The 9,004-nt window shown below is 48.2% G+C and overlaps 1 long non-coding RNA gene across 1 annotated transcript; it reads right to left on the reverse strand.

Moving 5' to 3' along the window:
• Positions 1-371: 371 nt before the first annotated feature.
• On the reverse strand, positions 372-4,715 carry LOC308608218. Its single transcript, XR_014014109.1, has 4 exons — positions 4,543-4,715; positions 3,036-3,144; positions 1,501-1,577; positions 372-441 (listed from the first exon to the last, which is right to left on the reverse strand). It is a non-coding gene; the product is annotated as an uncharacterized lncRNA (long non-coding RNA).
• Positions 4,716-9,004: the final 4,289 nt, after the last annotated feature.

Consider the following 9,004-nt stretch of genomic DNA (forward strand, 5'->3'; position numbering starts at 1 on the left):
AATAACAACCACAACATCAAATAGCGACTGTTTATAGAGCACAGCCTATGTGCCTGGCACCGAGCTGAGTGCTGGACCCTCCCTGTGAGGTGTGTGATCGTCTCTTTACAGGTGAGGACCCTGAGCCCCAGGGTGGACAGCTGGTGGGTGACAGAATTGGGATTCCGCCCAGAGCTGTGTGGTCCCAAAGCCTGTGCTCGTGGCCGTGATGGGACACAGGTGATCAGACGACTCAGGTGCATAAACTGCGTGGAATGGATAGAAACACAGCCGAGTTCCTGCAATGGACATAGGTTGTGGCACGTACTTTTGAAGGTTTTATTACATTTCCAAGTTACATGTTATTTGTTTCCTCTGGCAAATCCAAAGGGCCCGCATCCATCCTATCCTGTCTTCTCCTCCAGCGCTTTGCCATTCATATCCAAAGCGTCCTGCTAGGAGCTGTGGGAAATAGAAAGAGTAATTAGATGTAGCTTCCACATTCAAAAGGTTTTAATATAGGAGATAAATGGGAAACGACGTGAGAGCTGAATGAAGCTTTAAGTCAGTCTCTTTTCTGTTTCCTTTCAGCTACCTAGAAATGGCTCGATTTCTTCTGTGGAATATCTCAAATTGGAGAAAGGCCTTGAATTCAACAGCGAATGGCTGAGTTTTAGGAGTCCAATTTTTATGTGTGCTTTAAGGGGCAAGGATAAGACTTGAAGGGTGAGGGTATGTGATACTGTCCATTGCTGTGAAAGGTTGCAGTCTGCCCAGGGATTCGGAGAGGGGAATCAATTTTACATTCGGTCACCCTGGAAGCCATTCCGTTTCCCAGTCCCTCCAGCCTGCCTTGAATTATGGTTGGGTTCAGTTAGCAAAGCTTTATTGACGGCCCACTCTGAACCAGATAGAGCATGGGGAAAGCAGGGTGCTAAAGTTGTGAAGGATATGGTCTTTGACCCAGAAGGGTTTATCATCGAGATAGGAGGACAGATTTGTCAGTAAAAGCTGGTCAGTTCAGTGACAGAGGCTGGGTGCTAGGAGAGCCCGGGGAAGGGATTTAGCCCAGGCTTAGAGTATGGTGCAGTATGGGGTGTGTGTGTATATCTCTGTGTGTGTCTATATGTGTGTCTGAGTGTGTCTGTGTGTGTCAATGTTGTAAAAATTAATAAACAGAAACCTCAATTTCTTTCTTTTTTTTTTTGGCGGCACTGTGTGCCATGTGGGATCATAGTTCCCAGACCAGGGAGCTAACCCGTGCCCCCTACAGTGGAAGCTTGGAGTCTTAACCACTGGACCACCAGGGAAGTCCCCCTCAATTTATTTTAAATGGAGTTGGGAGACCAGAAAGGGGAGATCTCAGGGCCTGTGATGACAGCAGAGCCCACCAGGAAGGAGAAAGACTCCTTTCCTGGTTAGCACTCAGCCAGTGAAAAGCCATAGACTCTTTGTTTACTGTAGCTCCCCAACTTCTCTCTGCCCCATAAAAGCAATCTCCTTCCCTTGCCCCTGGCTCACCATGGCTGCAGACCCCAAACTGCAATTGCTGGGGAGTAAGAAATTTTCCTCTGCCCCTCTAGGTTCTTCTGGCTGGTCTAAGAATTAAGTGCACATGAGACAGATTAACAAGAGAAAATCAAACAAAAGTTCAGTAACATGTATACATGGGAGAGACCCAGGAAAACTGAGTAACTCATGCAAATGACCCAAGCCCTCACCTTAAATACCATCTTCAGCTAAAGACAAAAAAGGATGTTGGGGGTAGTGGTTTGGGACTTCAAAGGGGGAGGAAGGCAATGCACATGGAGATGAAAAAGCAAATGTTTAGTAAATAAATGTTTGCTGGGCTTGCAGAGACAGTGGGACCCAGCGTGGACTCTGGTCTCTAGGCATTTCCCCCGCCACACGGAGCCCACACTCTGCTGATGTCTCTGGTGACAGCTCTATTCCGGGAACAGGCCCTCTATGCAAATCCTTTTAGGCAGTTAGGGAGGAGGTCAAAGATTCTGAGTGTTGGGGCCCTTGACTGTTTTCAGCTTGAAATAATCCGCCTGACAAAGAGGCCTTTTGGGGTGGCGGCTTGCTCCCCTCCACAATTCTTTGCTGACCCCAAATAAACCCATCTTTGTTGGAGAAATATCTGGCACTCTATTTGTTTTAGGTCAACAGTGTATATACATCTTCCTTGAAGACAAGACACCTGACCTAAATCTTGAAAAGGAGATTCCAAGCAAAGAGAAGGGCAGAGCCGGTCAGTACACAGGCAGCAGCTGACTTGCCGAGACCCATCAACAGGGATGGGAGGGGAGGAGGGGCAGGGATTAGGACCGGGAAGCACATGGGTTAACCCCGTAATAGCTGAGGGCCCTGGGAAGCAAGGGAGAGACAAGGTTACATCAGCCCCTTGGAGACACTGCTCTGGTGGCAGCCTGGCGACCAGAGTGATGGCGGGCACGGGCGGCGGTGGGACACTGAGCTTAGTCGCCAGGGAAAGCAGTCCAGGAGAGAGGCGACCAGAGCCCAGATTCCGGCAGGGGAGAAAGCGACGGAGAGAAGGTGCCACGTTATCCTGCTGTCCCACAAGCCAAATGCCATTTCCGTCTCTTCCTCACTGGCCTCTCTGCCCCCTGCCAGCCCCTCCCCAGCCTTCCGTGGCCTTCCGTGATACAGCCTCTACCAGGGTCCCCTTCAACAGTGGGGAAGCCGGCAGTCGGGGAGGGGGAGAGACCGATCAGAGAGGGGGCAGGGCAGGGTCAGCCCAGCCTGCCCACCCCCAGAGTCCTTATCTGATCATCATGTAGTGCCATTTGCTCTTTGCAGTTTATTAAGTCCATTACTTCTCTATCGGTCTAATAGAATTGTACACCTAGACACGTATGAGGAGTTCTTATGCTGTTAGGGGAGTAGGTGTTCTGACCCTGGGAGTTTTTACAACACTGGTACCTTTTAATGGAAACAAAATTTCCTTCTCCCTCCTTTCATTGCCCTCCCCTGCCACGCTCCGGGTTGTCCAGGTAAAGACTGACCCCTCCCGGGGTGGTGGGGTCCGTTACCTCCCAAACAGGCTTCCATGGTGAGAGTTTCCTCCTAAGAGCTTGTTCTTTGCTTCTAGAAATCACTTCAATAAATACCCAGCAGATTAGATTCTCATGTAAGCAGTATCTGTTGTGAGGACAGGAGAGAATGACAATGTAATGAGACTGTTAGGAAACCCATCTGTGGCTTTCCAGCTTTCTTTTTCTGGGGGAATCAAAAGCAGCAGGCATTTTTGAGCACCTGGCCCGTTGAAGCATCGCACTTGGGAGTCGGGTAGGTAGTGAGTGAGGAAGGGAACAGCCCTGAGCTCCAGGAGGTAGGTCCACGGGCCCATGGAGCTGTTGACTCTGCCCAAGGGACTGGGGGTGCTTGTGTCTGAACTGGGTTTTTCAATGGTGAGTGGGTGTTTGACAGGCAGAGACAAGAGCATTCCGAGCTGAGGAGGCAGTGTGACCAACGGCATGCAGGGGGGTGGGGTGCTGGGGCCCAGAGACTCGGGGTGTGGCTGGAGACAGACAGTGTGGAGGCGTGGTGGATTCTGTGTTTTGGGAAGATAACTAGAGACGGGGGAGTGATGAAAAGCAATCTGGAAGCTGTTACAGGATGAAGGTGATGAAGCCTGCTCCAGGCGGTGGGTGGGACGGAGAGAAAGGGACAGTGTCTCGAAATACTTAGGATGTAGTATTGAGCTGAGCTGGCTGCTGACTGTGTAGAAGGAATAACGCATGACAGAAAAGTTTGCTGGTTGGGAGAATAGGTCCTTCAAGCCATGCACTTGGATACCTGAGAAGAAGTAATGCTTGCATAAACTGGTATCATCTCAGGTGACTCTAAGGATGGAGTGGCCTGGGGATTTGGCAGAAGGTAAAAGGAAGAGCTAAAGGGGGGCACACGAAGAGAGGCTTGTTCTTCGTGCCCAGATGGAATCTGCTAGTTTCCCTAACGTCTGCAATAGTGCCACTGGTGGCAGCCACTGTATAAACCGGGACGGAATCAAGTGGGACTCACTGCAGACCCCCCACGTGAGGCACTTCTGGGAGGCTGGTCGGGTGGAAGCACACGCTGAATGCAGGGCTAGAAGGCCATCGGGTGGTGCTCTCTAGAAGACGGCCGGAGCTTGGATATCAGGTGATAGCCAGGTTGGAAATCCGGGCCGCAGTTAGCAGACTGGAGGCAGCTGAAGCCAGGGGCGTGGGTGAAATGACTCACGGAGGGCCCTGGACAGAAACCTGATTAACAGCATCATTTACAGAGCAGCCGAGGAGGAGGTGCCAGTGGAAACTGGGGTATGAGGAGGACGAGGAGAGATCAGAGGCTGGGAGTCTGCTGTGGGAGGGACCAGGCTGGCTACAGGGCAAGTAAAACCAGTAAAGCCAGTGAGGGGAGGCTGGCAGAGCGGGAGCAAGGGGAACGGGGCGGGGCGGGGCAGGGAGAAGGGCGGTGGGGCGGGGTGTCAGCCCTAGCAACCTGGACTGTCGTGCCCCGACCCGTGTACTAACTTCTCTGCATCCAGGCCCAGCTTACTTTGCTCCGGGCCCATCCTTCACGGCTCTAAGGGAGGCCACCCTCTTGCCCTTTGGGGGCTCAAGCCTCTGGCATCAGAAGTAAAACAAGGAGGGTCTTATAACCTCCCTTCACTCATCTCTTGGATAAGAGTTTCTGGACTACTGGGCCAACGCCACTCTTCCTTGCTTTGCACTGGAAAAAAAAAAAAAATCAGCGTAGATAGCATGTAGCGATATTTCTGAGCGTGGCTTTGATCTTGCGGTAGGAACATTCCAGGAGAAAAGCAAGAAAAAACTTCTTAAGAATCTGTCGATTGTAAGCTGAGAGATTGGGTGTTGGGCTGATGGATGGAGGTCCCGCCGCCCAGCAGTCAGGGGAAAAAGGCTCTCCCCTCACTCTCTGACCAGCGTGGTGTGTTCTAATCCTGGCCGCCAGCTGCTGCCCTCATGGTTAAGCACCTCTAACATCTACCATGTGTCGGCTGGAAATTTTACTTAAAGAAACAAACAACAGTCGTAATACTGAAATAGGGTTTGTGTATCTAGGCTCACATCACAGGTGGAATCATGTTCTATAAATGCATACAAACTTTTAAAAATACATGTATGAAGTTTGACAATCACCCCTGAAGATTTTTTTTTTTTTTTTTTTTTTTTTTTTTTTTTTGCGGTACGCGGGCCTCTCACTGCTGTGGCCTCTCCCCTTGTGGAGCACAGGCTCCGGACGCGCAGGCCCAGCGGCCATGGCTCACGGGCCCAGCCGCTCCGCAACATGTGGGATCTTCCCGGACCGGGGCATGAACCCGTGTCCCCTGCATCGGCAGGCGGACTCTCAACCACTGCGCCACCAGGGAAGCCCACCCCTGAAGATTTTTAGTGTGGGGATGTGATGGAACAGGGTTGGAGAATTTAACAATGATGTAAAGACTCTACAAGTCAAATTGTTCTTTTACTTTCTCCGCTTTGCATACTCACAGTGTAAACAACACATATATCAGTATTAATGCTTATTCCTTTGGTTAAATAAAAATTCCAGTAGACAGGAGGTAGCTTTTAGAGGTTCTTAACTGTGAACGAAGCGAGATAGGGTAGTTTTTCGCCTGAGATAAATCCAAGAAAATTACATTCACCTTGGTGGGTTGGGACCAAATGCAGGTTTTTTGAGAAAAAGTAAAGAGGCATTGAACTCACAAATTTTCTTTTCAGGAAATTAGTATTTTCTATTTGATTAATGATGGAAATTGACCATGTCTACATTGCCTCCTTTCTCTTCTTATCAATTCAGAAAATAGAATATATTCCGTCTGCTGTCCCTCCTCTCACCTCCCATCTTCTTAATCTCATGAAGACAGAATTGCTAAATAATAATAGCTGATGATAGTTTCTGATCAGATGAGGAGAGGCGGATGATCATAGAGATGAAGGTGCATCAGGCAGGTCTGACTGAAGGAGGAGGCTGCATATGTGGTGAAATCTAGGGGGTCTTATCTTGACAATTTTATTTGACAACTCATTCTCCTTTAAATGCCGTGGGGTTTTTTTGTTTTGTTTTCCTGGACTGAACTGGAACCATCAGGGTCATTTTTGCTTGGATGTTGTTTGGTTCTCATTCATTTACTTACTGAGCGTGCATCATGCACTGTGCTAGGTACCTGGGGAGAGGTAATGCTTTTAGAAACCTCCTTCTGGTATCATCTCAGGTGAATCTTAGGATGGACTCACCTAAGTATTTGGCAGAAGGCAAAAAGGAAGAGCTAAAGGAGGGCAGATGAAGAGATACTTGGCCTTTGTGCCCAGGTGGAATCCGCTAGTTTTCCTAATGTCTGCAATGGTGCCACTGGTGCCAGCCACCGTCTGCTGTATAAAGTGCGACACTCACTCCAGACCCCGGCATGAGGCATTTCTGGGAGAGTCGCAGGGACTGCACGAGGGCCGTTGGCTATACAAGTTGGTTCTTGAGGGCAGCATCTCAGATCCAGATGACAGATAACAGAAAAATCCTGTTTGGTTCGATTCTGTGTCTCTCTGACCTGCACTAGAAATATTTTTTGAGAGTCTTAGTTGAAACCTTCCATTATATGTGATGGGAACAATGGAACTTACTCTTTTTTCTTATTTGTCGTGGCTGTCAAGAATCACAGAGATGTTTTGCAGACCAAAATACTGGGGACCTCATTGCCTCCAAATTTTCCAGTCAGAGATGGAAGAGCTAAACGTATGGGAAAAGGACATTGCTAGTTTAATCTGTTTTTTTTTTTTTTTGGCCGTGCTGCTTGGCTGGTGGAATCTTAGTTCCCCAGGCAAGGATCAAACTCGTGCTCCCTGCAGGGAAGCACGGAGTTCCAACCACTGGACTGCCAGGGAGTTCCCAATCATTCTTTTTTAATTGCTGAAATGCAAGGCTCAGATGATCCTGAGTTAGAAGAGCGAGCTTGGTGCTGCACTGTACCAGAAGATTCCAATCCAATGGTGTCTTGTTCCAAAATTATTTTAAAGCCTTAAAAATGAATGTAGCTGCAGCTTCATGCGATGAAATAAAATGCATATTTGAGAAATGTAATACTGGTTATGAATTATAATAATACTGGCCACGACTTATTAGCCCTTATCATGTTCCAGGTTTCCTGCTAACTGCCTTGTATACTTGCTCTTGGAGCCAAGTCTGACCGTCAGTCACAGTGGTTAGTTAGTTCTCAGAGTTAGGATGTCTGCTTCGCCTCATTTTCCCACTTGCTCTGTGCATGTCTACTTTGTTAATCTTTTTTTTTTTTTTTGGCTGCGTTGGGTCTTCGTTGCTGCACACGGGCTTTCTCTAGTTGTGGCGAGCGGGGGCTACTCTTCGTTGCGGCACGTGGGTGTCTTATTGCGGTGGCTCCTCTTGTTGCGGAGCACGGGCTCTAGGCACGTGGGCTTCAGTAGTTGTGGTACACAGGCTCAGTAGTTGTGGATTGTGGGCTCTAGAGCACAGGCTCAGTAGGTGTGGTGCACGGGCTTAGTTGCTCCGCGGCATGTGGGATCTTCCCGGACCAGGGCTCGAACCCGTGTCCCCTGCATTGGCAGGCGGATTCTTAACCACTGTGCCACCAGGGAAGTCCCTACTTTGTTCATCTTAATGTGTACACATTCTTTACCTTAACCCACTTCAAATTTCTTTTGGAAAAAGGCAGCATTCTGATGAATGAAATACATTTTGGAATGATTTTTTAGAGTGATTGATTGTGAAGGCTTTAAAGAATCTATGGTTTACCTGAAAGACAACAGCCATTCTTGTTAAATTATTCTGCTCGTTTACTTTGTAAAACAGTGGTATTTTATGCAAAGTTGGAAAGCCTTGATTTGGGCTCTGCAGGGGCAAAGGCCTTTCCTCTGTTACCAAGTACAGAATATGGTCCCCAGCTTAGTTTGACTTACAATTTTTTGACTTTAGGATGGCGAGAAAGTGATAGGCAGTGAGCAGAAACCGTACTTCGAATTTTGAAGTTTAATCTTTTCCTGGGCTGGCGGCGTGCTCTCTCCGGTGACGCTGGGCAGTGGCAGTGAGTCTCAGCCTCAGGTCAGCCCTACGATCATGAGAGTAAACAATCAATACACTCACAGTCATTCTGGACCCAGGCAATCATCCTGTTTTCCACTTTCAGTACAGTATTCAATAAATGACATGAGATATTCAACACCTTATTATAAAGTAGGCTTTGTGTTAGATGATTTTGCCCAACAGTAAGCTAATGTAAGTGTTCTGAGCATGTTTAATGTAGGCTAGGCAAAGCTATGATGTTCTGTAGGTTAGGTGTATTAAATGCATTTTCAACTTATGGTATTTTCAACTTATGATAGGTGTATCAGGAGGTAACCCCATTGTAAGTTGAGAAAGATCTGTACTGTCTGGTGGGGCTTCAGAGGGAGGCTCTGTCATTTCCACACCTGCCCATGGATCATAAGGGACAGGTGGGGTGGACTGTCATCTGAATGAAGTCTGGCTCGCTCTCCTTTATAATATAATATGTTTTCACGTACACATAATCTTTACACTTGCACTTTATGGACAGTCTACGTGTGTGTGCATATAAATATAGTATATATGTGATCATTTCTCTAAGCTGTTTCATTTCTCTGTGAGTCACCCTCCGTAATTATGCACAGTAACCTAACTGAAATATAAACTATTCAAAGAGAATTTACAGATTTCCAGAGAGGACAGGTGCCCATCGACAAGGACTCCTGCCCTTGGCAAACGTTTTTGAGGGAGCTGTCAGAAGTCTGAGGGGGGTCAACGAACACCTTCACTCAAGGGCAGGAAAAGCCACCTCTAGCTGGCAGCTCCCTTCTGGCACTTGGGTGGTTGTAAGTCGGGGTGGACTCTCCCTCTGGGGCTGGGATCCCATTATCACCCCAGGCACACTGCCTTTGGAAGAGGCTTTGGGAAGGCAGGGAGGGGACATCAGGTCAGGTCGAGGCTCAAAAATCTGTATTGTTGACTTTCT

This window comes from Mesoplodon bidens (genome assembly GCF_964165515.1).
Source record: "Mesoplodon bidens genome assembly, chromosome: 20".
Taxonomy (NCBI): domain Eukaryota; kingdom Metazoa; phylum Chordata; class Mammalia; order Artiodactyla; family Ziphiidae; genus Mesoplodon; species Mesoplodon bidens.